The sequence below is a fragment of the Acomys minous genome, assembly GCF_964271855.1.
Source record: "Acomys minous genome assembly, chromosome: 9".
In the NCBI taxonomy this organism is placed as follows: Eukaryota; Metazoa; Chordata; class Mammalia; order Rodentia; family Muridae; genus Acomys; species Acomys minous.
The window spans coordinates 48,699,004-48,711,688 of NC_140490.1; the positions used below are offsets into that span (position 1 = coordinate 48,699,004).

Sequence of the window (12,685 nt, forward strand, 5' to 3'; positions counted from 1 at the left end):
GTGGGCGGGCTGCTATTCCCCTCCTTCCACTAGGAGCCCTGTGTAGTTAGAGGGTAGCCTCTTGAGTCTTCATGACCCCTGCTACTACTAGAAGTCTCAGCTAGAATCACCACCATATCCTCCCGGGAACCTACCCTGTCTCTAGCTTGTCACAGTGATGCCCCTACCCATGGTTTCTTTTCTCTCTTGCTAGTGGTAGTGCAAACCACTTATACAACCACTTTGGAAATCAATCTAGCAGTTTCTCAGAAAACTGAGAATATCTCCACATCAAGACCTAGTTATACCACTCCTGGGCATATACCCAAAAGATGCCTTACCATACAATAGGGACATTTGCTCAACTATGTTCATAGTAACTTTATTTATAATAGTCAGAAACTGAAAATAACCCAAATGTCCCTCAGCTGAAGAATGGATAAAGAAGAAACTGTGGCATGGCAGGGTGTCATCGTGGCACATGCCTTAATCTCAGGACTCGGGAGGCAGAGGCAGATGGATTGCTGTGAGTTCAAGGCCAGCCTGATCTACAAAGCAAGTCTAGGACAGCCAAGGCTACACAGAAAGACCTTGTCTCAAAAAAACAAAAAGAAAAAAGGAAAAAGGAAAACGAACGAACAAACAAACAAACTGTAGTACATTTACACGATGGTATACTACTCAGCTATTAAAAACAAAGGCATCTTGAAATTTACAGGCAAATATATGGAAGTAGGAATGTTAATGCTGAGGGAGGTAACCAGACCCAAGAAGGCAAGCATGGTATGTACTCACTTACAAGCAGATTTAGCTATATAGTACAGGATAAACATACTGCAATCCACAGACCCAAAGAAGATAAGTAAAAAGGAAGACCCAAGGGAGGCTGCTTAAATCTCACTCAGAAACAGAAATAGAATAGACAGTGGAAGCAGTTTAAGAGAGGGAACAGGGTAGAGAGGGGACATGGAGGAAAAATGAGGGTGGAGATCAGACATGAAGAGAGCAAGGGGCAAAATTTATTTTATTTCTCTTTTTCATACATGATTTTGAGTGAATGTGATCATTGGGCTTTCTCTCAAGAGCCAGTTTTATGAGTTGCTACGAATGAGAAAGAGCATGCAAGCCTAAGGACCTCTGAGGGCAGGGAGAGCACAGGAGTTCACTGGAGGCAAGCACAGAAGCAAGGGAACTTGGAGACCAGGAAACAAAGCAAGTTCAAACTACTTGTTGGTGTTGGAAACTGGTCCACGCAAACAGACCACCCAAGTGTGCTTGGCTGCTCTGAAAGCTCATGGTTCTGAAAAATGGACTAGAGCTTTAAAGTGTGAGATGATAAAAATAACATTTATATATTCACCATATGCTAAAGAAAGTCACTCTACATCCAAACAGGAGTCAACTAAAGATGATTTGCTATAAATGTATATGTGTATTTGTGTATATAAACATGTCTATATTTATATAAGTGTGTATATACTTGCATATACAACACATACAAAGGTTTTTCTCAAGATCCAGGACTACAATCACTCTCTGCTCAAAATTGCTCTCACATCTGCTCAACAAATGGAGCTGAGACACTTGGAAAAGACATGTGATGTATACATGGAAAAGGAGCATAGAGCCTTACTTTGTGCCATATACAAAAAGTCAAAAGTAGATCAATAATTTAAAAGAGCTCAGACTGTAAAGACCCTAAGAAGAAGGAGGGAGGTTATTTATGAGCATGGATTTAGCATTAGATTTTTAGGATGCTCTGTACAAGAAACAAAAATAAAAAATGGAAAAATTATATATAAGTTCAAAGGAGATAGTCAAAAGACAACCACAGATGGGAAGAACACACATACAAAGCATGTGCTTAGAAGAAGTCAAGTTTGTAGAATACATGGAAAGCTCCAAAAGTGACAACTCAGGAATCAATCAATAAGTAACACAGTGTAAAAATGGACGAAAGCACTAATAGATGGTTTTCTGAAGTGGATACACAGTTGGTCTGGAAGTACATGAAAAGCCACTAGGTATCATCAACATTTGGGAAAGTGCAAAGCAAAAAACCACAGTTCACATTCATTAGGGTGGTGACAGTAAGAAGCAAGGGTGTGCACCAGTTGAAATCTTTAGCCTTTTTTTTTTTTTTTTTTTTTGAGGTGTCTCATGCGATTCAGCTTGGCTTTGAACTTGCAAAGTAGCTGAAGATGGCCTTGAACTTCTGGTACTCCTACTTCTGCCTGTTGAGTGCTGGTTACAGGCATGTGCTGCTACACTCAATTTATATGATGCTGGGGGTTGAACCTGGGGCCTTGCACATGCTAAACAAGCACTCTATGAACTGAGCTAACATTCCCAGTATCCCCAAACCTTTAACCTTGATAATAAATTCGATATCACATAGCCAGTGTGGGTGACAGTTTTGAACTTACTCAAATAGCTAAATGTATCATTACTGTGTGACCCAGGAGATCTACTCCCAAGTTGTATGCCTTTAAAGAATTGAAAATAGGTGACCAAAAAGAGTGTATTTGAATGTTTATAACTGCACTATGTATGGCTATCAAAGGGAGAACTGCCATAAGTGCCTACCACTGATGGAGAATGCTAAAATGTGGTATAGCCATAAAATAAACTATTATTCAGCCCAAAACAAAGTGAAACACTGTTATATAATGCAGTAGAGATGAGCCTTGAAAACACTTTCCAAGATAAAGATGCCAGTCATGGGGCAGTTTACACACACACACACACACACACACACAACACACACACACACACACACACACACTTCCAGTCACCATTGACCACATAGCACATGTATTAGACAGGGGTTTTCAGCGAAACAACCAATAGAATGTGTGTATCTTCTGAAAGGGCATTCACTAGATTGGCCTACAGGAAAAGGTTGAGTCCAACAAGGTCCATTTGCATATTGATAAGATGCAAAACTGGGAGCTGTCCAGTCAACAAAGATGAATGTCTCTTTAGCCCCAATCCGGTAATGAAGGCCGGCAGATTCCTGGACCATCTCTGGTCTTCAGTCGACGCTGGAGGTTAGGAGAAGCTGGAGTCAGATGGCGGCAGCAACAGGCACACTCACCCAGCAAGAAGCAGGCAACTCCACTTTTGCCTTGGCCTCTTTCTGTCTGGGCTACCTGTCTGTGCCAGACAGTCTCAGGAAGCATTGTGCATTCTCAAGTTCTCTTTCCTGCAAGTCTTTACCTTCACAGACTCACCCAGCGCCGTGCCTCTTTGTTGGTTCCAGATCTCACGAAGGTGACAATCAAGGCCAAGCACGGCACTGCATGGTTGTATTTATGTGTAACGTATCCAACTGGCTTCTCTGTAAACAAGAGAGCAGCTTCAGCACTGCCAGTGTCTGAGAAGAGCGGGAATGAAGAATGACTACGTCATAGGCTTGGGGCCTTCATGGGGCATGGCAAAGGTCTTTGGAAATTAGACAATGGTGATGGTTGCCTCACAGTGGGGACATCTTGGTGGCAGAAGCTGGAGGCAGCCGGCCACAGTGTGTTCACCATCAGGAAGTAGAGAAAGATGAACATTGGTGCTCAGCTCAGGGCATCCTTTTGTGGTCTGTCTAAGCCCCCCAGCCCATGGGATCACGCTGCTCCCCACATTCAGGCTGGCTCTTCCCTCCCACTTTAATTAACATGTTATATGCTAGCCTTCACAGCCTTGCTCAGGGGCTTCTGTGGGACAGATAAGCCTTCACGGGCACACCTAGAGACTTGTTTCCTGGGTGATTCCAAGCACTGTCAACTTGACAGTCAATATTAATCACACTTCCATTAAAAAATGAAACCCCTTACTCCTCCATTAATGTTGCTAGTGTGCACTTGTCAGCCACGTGCAGTCACTTAGCTGGAAGGCCTTTGTCCTGACAGCCATCTTTTGTAACTCCGTCTTCCTTCACTGTTCTTTCTCCTCTAAGGTCAGATTTGCAGAGCCACCCACACTGGTCTTGGAGTCCTCCCATTCATCACTCCACTTTCTACCAGCCACTTAGAGCACTCCGTGTTTGTGAACCTGGGTGCCTCATGCTGGCTGGTTGTTGAAATTAGATGCTGGGTGTCCCGTGTGGCCTTTCCACCAGGCTAGCTTACCCATATCACCAAATGTTAACTCTTAGGCACCTAAACATGACTTCCCAGCAGACCCTGAGAGATTCCTGCAAACTCCCCTCATGGGAAAGTCACAAGTGCAGAGTGCAGATGGACGTGAAAAAGCTTTAGGTGGCTACTAATTGGGACTTTAATGCTTTGAACTCTGGAGAGTCTCAGTCTGGCCGTCTTAAAGGTGCATCTCTGAGCCCACAGCCCTGACTCAGAGCAGAAGGAAACAGTGTTAATTATCCTCTTCAATCTCTCTCTCTCTCTCTTTCTCTTTTTCTGCTGGGGTCAGCAGGAATGGAAATTTTCTTTTTAGATCAGTCTTATTATGATTATGATTATGCTGAAAGACCCGCAGGAGAGAAATGCTGCAATCGGAATTAAAAATAGCATCTTCTGTCCTCCCACACACACTTGAGTGCTTGGAATGTCTTTTCTACGCGCACACTTTCTGCCTGGCTGCATAAAAGGAGCTGTCATTTCGTTTCCATAACGAAGCCATTCCCGGGAGAATTCCATTGTTTTAGCAATAGAATTTTTGTAAAAGGCCTCTTATTTTGCCTGAAAAAGGTAACAAAAATGAACTTTTGAGAGCTCATTCGACAAAACAATTAGGGAGAGAGAGTGTGTCTCCTTTCTTGATATGGGAAGAGTTGTGAGCCAGAGAATCCCCTGAGCCTTGATACTAGGATAAACTCTTAAGCGTGGAAGATGAAGGCGGAGGGAGACCCCCATTAGTCACTTCTGTGACACAAACAGGGGTAATGCTTGAGAACATGTTCTATAAACACCTGGTGGTGAGCAGATGCCGCTCCTTTTAAAAGGTTACAAATCCTTATGTTTAATTATTTTGTTTCTTTAGTTTTTTTTTTTAATTTTAGACAGGGTCGTATATAGCTTAGGCTGCTCTCAGATTTAGTATATAGTCTATGGCCCTGCATTCCTGGTCGCATGCCCGCACCTCCTAAGTGATGCTGCAATTGAGAACGGCACCGTCGCGCTCCACTTTAGAGGGCCACCTATAGAATGATCATTGTGTAAAGAAATTCCTCGGGACTTTTAGTGAGCCTGGGTTATCAGGTGTTTTAACTGAACTTCTTCACTCTGAAGACAAATTGCAGATGTATCTTGTCAGGGTCCTTGACTCAGAAAACAGCGGTAAAGATTTCCCTCTAAAATGTTACACCCAGTAGAGCGCGGCATTTTCACTCCCGTGGTGACTTGTAATGGGCTCAAGCTGGTCTGTGAGTGTGTGTACTTAACTCAGAGCCCATCCCCCATGCTCTCCCCAGTCCTCTCCACAATGAGTATTTGGTCCAAATATGGTGTCAGGGTTTCAGGTCCACAATCATAGAAAGGATAACTACATCACTTAGCACTTTACCTGGCACCTAAGAACCCACATCAAAGTCTTCCTGCCTTTGGTGTTTCAACAGGTAATCCTGAGGCATGGTGCCAAATAGCATTCCTGTTACCTGGGGTTCACGCCTAAGCTCATTGAAATCTGTTTTGAAACCAGAATCATTTTCTTCCAAAGGGCAAGAGGTTCTGAATGCTGTCTTTGTCTTGCGACACTTTACTTTTTATTGCATCAGAAAAGCTACAGTAATGAAGCAAGGAGGCAGCTACGTAGAATGGTTAGAAAGAGGTTTAAGGGGCTGGGAGTGCTACACTAATGCCCACCATACTGGTGCATAAAGCCAACTCTGATGGCCCATGCCCATACATCCTATAATACTCAGAAGTAGAGACAAGAGGATCAAGAGTTCAAAATCACCCTGGGCTACATAGCAAGTTATAGGCCTACTTGAGCTATCTGAGACCCAAAACTTTAAAAGTAAAACAAGTAAATAAAACTGTCCTCAACCAATTCACCCGGGCCCTCCCTTCCCGGTGTTGTCGCCTGCCTTTGTGAGGCGCTGCAGCCCCAGGCCTGCCTCTCTGCACTGCTTCACATCACTTCCATCCCCCGGCAACCCTGGCTACTTCTTCCTCAGAAGTCAGCTTTAGCCCCTTATTAGAATGAGAGACTCTTATGAAACATCTTATTCATTGTCTGAGCAGTTTCCTTGCTGGCTTATGTAATTGTTTTTCTCCAACTCACAGAGAGAGAGAGAGAGAGAGAGAGAGAGAGAGAGAGAGAGAGAGAGAGAGAGAGGAAGGAGGGAGAAATAAGGAGAGAGACAGGGAGGGAGAGCTCTCATGTGACTACCACAAAGGAAGGAGATTCGAGGATGCAATGACACAAAAGTAAAATACCATACATGCCAACAGTTAGTCAAAAGGAATTTCTGTTTTATTTGTATGTGTATATTTTATTTTATTTTTTTATTTTTAAAACAGAGTCTTGCTATATCTCTGTGGCTATCCTGGTACTTGCTATGTAGACCAGGCTGGCCTGGAACTCTCAGTTATCTGCCTGCCTCAGTTTCCTGAGTGATGACATTACAGGTGTCATTACCGAAGCCTCCCATAGGCCTGTGAGATGGCTCAGCAGTGGAGAGTGTGCACTTCTCTTATAGAGGACTATGGGTCATTTGTTGAAATTTTTATAAACCTATGTTTGTTTCTCTTAACTTATTTCTTAACCCAGGCAACATACAAATCAGTGATACTCTTTTATAATACAAGGCTTCACAACACACTCTGAGCAGTTTAAGTCTGTTCTTAGCCCTCTGCGTTATTTTGTCTTACTCCCAGCAAACATCTCAGCTATCCTTGCACTTTGTAGCTTCCCACGGCTCCAGCTCCTTCCTCCTGACCTTCTTTGGACCTCTCCTTGTAGCTGAATCCCTTGCTTCTTCTCTGAACTCCTCTTCCCCTGGCTGGCAGGAAGTCCCGCCCTGTTCTCCCCTCTGCTCATCGATTGGCTGTGAGCTGCTTTATTGACATAATGGGGGGGGGAGTGCAATTGGGGAGCAGAGTTTACACAACGTTTAGACAGGAAATCAGAATTTAAACTACACAATAACCCTATGCCTACCGTAAGTTCCTAGCACTAAACTCAGATAGCTCACAATCTTCTATAACCCCAGCGTTGGGAGACCCAGACCTGTTGCCCTCTTCTGGTCTGCATAAGCAATTGTACTCATGTCCACCTAACCCACAAACAGACACAAATATATACATGATTTAAAATAAAATTTCTTTAAAAAAAAAAAGGCATTTGGAGGCGTATGAAAAGCAGACAGGAGCAGACTCTTGTTCATGGGAGTTACCACAGTCTATACAGGAAAGTGACAACTTTTTTAGGAGAAGGAATAAAGCGGTGGCTACCTCTGAGGAAGAGGAATTAAATCTGCAGGAGTTCATGTGTGAAATCATAGAACTTCTGATAGAGAAGTCATAGCATAGGAGGATGAAGGAATGCTTGGGAAAGGCTAGGGCTTGGCTTGGGAGAAAGGAGTGTCTTACACTCTGGTGTGTGGAGCAGCGGTGGACTCTCAGAGAGGAAGTCAGTAGCTCCTTGTGGCTGACCCAGAGCACGTGATCTGGACACTCGCTAACGCTCAGCAGCAGAACCTTAACTAGCATGTGCAAGCCTCTGGAGCCTGTCTCTAGCACCACCACCAGGCGAACAAAACAAGCAAGCAAACAAAAACACCTGAGCCAAGAAGTAGGTAACAAAATTGGACAAGCCAACTTAAGAAAAGCCCTAACCACACTAGGTAGGGTAGATCAGCTAGTGAAGGCCCTTGCCAGCAAGCCTGGTGTTCTGAGTTCCATTCCTAGGACCCACCTGGTAGAAGGAGAAGTGACACCTGAGAGTTCTCCTCTGACCTCCATTCGAAGGCACCTGTGTACTCTTGTATTCATGCAAAAGAAATCAGTTTAAAGTCTTTGAACATCAGATAAAGAATTTGGCCTGATCTTGGTGCCTCATAGCTGGGATCCTAATGTCAGGAGACTGAGGCAGGAGGATTGCTGTGCTATGAATTTTTGAGGGCAGACTGGGCCCCAGTGTAGGAATATGTCTTAAATTTTGCCCTTCAAATAAAGGGGTTTTGGGAAGTTTCCAGAAGGTATAGAGACCAATGAGGACATGGCCCGTGACAGGGAGAAGCTACGTTGCCTAACGGTCACTTCAGGTAGTTTGAAAACATGAGGGTAACTCACTTGGCCTACAGAACACAGAAGGCCTGCAGAGCAATGTGAAACGAGTAGGGGAGTCCAGGCTAGCATGGTGGCTATGGGAATGGAGTGGGCGCAGCTACTTAGGAACTGACCGCCAATAGACCTTGGGAGAAAAGAGAAGATAACAGAGCCATGAGCATGAATTAGAAACTGGTTTGGAGGGTAGGTGAAAAGTGTTGAAGCAAAATTGATTGGCACCATACATGTTCAGTAGCTTGGGAGAAATGCCAGCACATGGGTTTACAAATCAAATGGAATACATGGAAAGCATGATGGGAAGAGAAATGAGCTTATAGTTAGGTGTGGTGGTTTCAATAAAAAATGGTCCCCACAGGATCATATGTTTGAATGCTTAATCACCAGGAACTGGTACTATTTGAAAAGATTATAAGAATTAGGAGGTGTGGCCTTGAAGGAAGTGTGTCACTGAGGGTGGGCTTTGAAGTTTCAAAAGTCTTCACCAGACCTAGTCTCTTCTCTCTCCCTCTCTCTCTCTCTCTCCCCCTCTCCCTCTCTCCCTCCCCCTCTCTCCCTCTCTCCCTCCCTCTCTTCCTCTCCCTCTCCCTCCCCCTCCCCCTCTCCCTTTCTCCCTCCCTCTCTTCCTCTCCCTCCCCCTCCCCCTCCCCCTCTCCCTTTCTCTCTCCCCTTCACCCCCATGGATCAAGATGTAGCTCTCCACTACTGCTCCTGCACCTAACTGCATGCCACTATGCTCCCTGCCGTGATAATGGACTAATGGAAACTATAAGCAAGCCCCCAATTAAATGCTATCTTTCATTAAGAGTTGCTTTGGTCATGGTTTCCATGACGGCATGGGGGGTTGGGATATATAGCTCAGGATAAGAATGAACTTCAGCAGAGGAAAATAAGCTTAAAAGGAATAGTAACAATGTTTGAAACTCCAGGAAGTTGAGGAAAGTGCCTTTACTCCTAACACTCACGCAGCTGAGGCAGAAGCATTACTGTGAGTTCCAGGCCAGACTCGGCTATGTAATAAGAACCAGGCCATCAGTGCTACATAGCAAGAAGCTGTCTTTAAAGAAGCAAAACAAAACTCCAGTGTGATGCTGTCTTAGAGAAAGAAGTATTGGTCTATCTAGGTTGAAGTAGAAAAATAAAAGCTGATGTGCTCACTACGTGTGATGGCGCATTCCTGTGATCCCAGCATTTGAAGGGTAGAAGCAGGAAGGTCAGGAATTCACGTCCAGGCTAGGCTTCTTAAGTGTGTCACTGAGGGTGGGCTTTGAAATTTCCACACACACACACACACACACACACACACACACACACACACAGCAAAAACTTCAAAGTGACTCATGCAAAATCAAAATTTATTGGAACACATGCATTACTCTCTCCTACTGCACACAATTGGCTAAAGGATAGTGACTTTTAAGACCAGTTTCTGCCTTTTACTCATCCATGTCTTTTTAGCTCTGCAGTTCCCATTTTCTCAAGACTGAAATCTCAGTGTTGCCTGAGGTACTTTCCACCTGGGGCTCAGCGCCTTTCTGAAGCTCACATGGTTTATTTGTAGACATTACTTCCTTGGGGGTGTTAAGCCTGGGCCCCTATGTCATTGCTGGCTGTGGGATGGGTGCCATTCTAAGGCTTCCCGGGGTCTCCTTCATTTCATACCATGTGGCTTGCCCCCTCAGAACACATTCCTTTACCTGTTGAGCCCTGTCCCTTTGAAAGGCCTACCCAACCATGCATGTATAATTCCTCTATTTTAAGGTTAGTAGGTTGGGGGTCTGAATTAAATGTGAAATACCTTCACAGCATCCAGATCTGGAAAAATGTTCCATGGAATTGGTAAGAGGAGATACGTGAGGTACATCTGAGGCAGGCTAATTGTGGGGACCAGCAGAGAATCATGTGCGTCACACTATAACCAAAAGCTCTGAGGATGAATCTAACCTGGTGTGGAAGATGAGGAGCGGGGTCTATGGGAGAGGTAGGGAGGATAGAGGGTAGAGACAGGAGGGAGATGCTAGTCTGTCAGACAACAAAAAGAAAATTGAAGGAAGCCCTAGTGAACTGAGCTGGACAGCAGGACGGGAACTTCGTTAGGATGAAGACTTGGGGGAAACGTCGCTGCATTTGGGAGTCAGGTACCATGACAACCTTTAAAAGAGCAAAGACAGTTTGCAAAAATCGTGGTGGAAATCAGACTCCCAGGCTTTAAGTTGTAGGTGTTGAAATGCTAACATGAGATTTGCACTTCATTTTAACCTGGTCCTCGGTAAATCAGACAACTGTCAGGGATACTGTAGATATCTTTCAGGAAATATAACAGGCAACATGCCTACAGGCTGGGGGAAAGTATTTGTAGTCCAAAAAGAGAGAAAGGGCAATAAAGAGCAGAGTTGACCTCAGTAAGCTCTGGAGATATCAGGAGAACGGACTAAGAGCTCAAGTGGAGGAAGATCACAAAAGTTTCCCCCAGATGTTATGTAACTGTTTAACTGTGTGGGGTTTGTTTGGTTTTTTTGTTTGTTTGTTTGTTTTGATCATTTGGCGTCTCCTTGTGCCATGTTATCACTCCTTCCACTAAAACCATCTTTGAGTGAGTAAGAGTCATGCACTTCCACGTGCCTGTGTCGGGAAGTGTGCCACTTTAGAGGAACGGTTCTCAGAGTGTGAGCCCCAGAACAGCAGTGTCATTCTCACCTGGGGACTCCCAGAGACTACAGATTCCCTGGCTCACACCCATGCTTTCCCAGTCAGCAATTCTAGGAGGGATGGCTTCCCTAGTCTGGTCCGGGTTTCAGTTTGAGATTCATCCCCTCAGAGAGCTCCATGGCTACCCCACACAGAGCGAAGGTTTCGGCAACAGAGGCTTTGGAAACGCCGTGAGAACTGGGGGTATAAGCTCCTGCTGGCATGAAGGTGGAGTGAGTGTGTAACAGTTGAGAGGGAGATGGCAGCCATTCAGAGGTCACTAAGGATTAAAAAAAAAAAAAGATTCAAGAACCAGGAAAGAGAAGGCCAAGTATAAGTGCTCTCAGTTCTGTAGGACACGTGCATGGGGTGAGACGTGTCGGAATTCTAAGTCCTTGGATGGCAGAGAAAGGTGAAAGGGCCGGGGAATTCAATAAAATGCAAGCCTTGCAAGGATGAGGACTGATGTTCAACCTCCAGAGTCCACTATAAAAACAAACAAACGAAAACCCTGAGTCGGCCAGACGTATGGTGCACATTTTTAATCCCAGCACTGAGGAGGGAGAAGCAGGTGAAGTCTCTGTGAATTCAGGACCCACGCTGTCTACATAGTAAGTCCCAGCTCAGTCAGGGCCACACAGTGAGACCCTGTATCAAAGAGGGGAAAAAACCAAGCTTGTAATTCTCGCAATGGGGAGTCCGAGACACATCTATCTCCAGGGCCATATGTCCATCCAGGCTAGCCTACTTGCTGAGTTCCTCCAGGCCAGTGAGAAACCCTATTAAAAATGACACCTGAAAGTTGTTCTCTGGCTTCCATACACACACACACACACACACACACACACACACACACACACACACACACACACACACAGTACAGTTTACCAGCCCATAGAGAAACAAGGGTCGGGGAGCACTCTCTGCAGAGATGGGATTAAACTATAGCTACCGAGGAATAAGTCCTTGGCAGGTAACGGTTAAATTCTTCTAGATCAGGCTTGGGTCTTGGATCATTTCTTTTCCATTCAAGCTCTTCCTGCTAGATGCTATTAGGAGCTTGCATAACAAGGCCACAGCAAGGCCTCACTCATCGAGAAGCTTAGAGAGCTTCTGAGCCTTCAAGACTTCAATAAATCCGATGGAGGAGAAAGACACTGTAGCAGAGTGCTGACTTGAAAATGACCTTGGGTCAAAATGTGCAGTAGAGACCGTAAGTGCTTTGGGCACCCAAGGGAAGGAGAAGCTGGCATGATGTCCCTTTGTCCTGTGGATGGAGGATGAGATTGCCAACCTGGCATACGTCTCCCGGACTGATGGCAAGACACTAAGCAACTAGGCTGCAAGGAATCTTGCCTTTCGTACCCTCTCTCCTTTCTGGGTTTGCTAAGGCTTGTCATAACTTCAGCGTGAGGTGTATTCCAAGACATGCAGGTAGAATATTATCAGTATTTTTGTCTTTGTGGCTAATTAGTAGTGGGGGAGGGGGGCAAGTCCCAAATTTTTCCTGGCTGTCTTAAATGAGAAGAGACTCAGGGCTCAGCCAGCCATGTTTGTTTCAGGCAGGATTTCAGACTGACTCCATTCATAGAACATGAGCGAGCTTGCCTGGGATAGCATCAACTTGGAGAATACAAAATACTGATTTTTCCCCCTTAATGGAAAAACTAAGTCAAGCCAGATCTAGAATGATAGGGAGCAAGAAAATAGTGGCGAGGAATGCAGCTTTGCCATTGCTGGCTCCTGTGCGTGCTCACCTCCTCAATGGGGAAGGTAAAACA

The 12,685-nt window shown here is 44.9% G+C and overlaps 1 protein-coding gene across 23 annotated transcripts in view; it reads left to right on the plus strand.

The window, feature by feature from the left end:
- ATXN1 (ataxin 1) overlaps nucleotides 1–12,685 on the plus strand; it is a 422,279-nt gene that overhangs the window by 258,682 nt on the left and 150,912 nt on the right. The gene's annotated exons all lie outside the window — the stretch shown is intronic.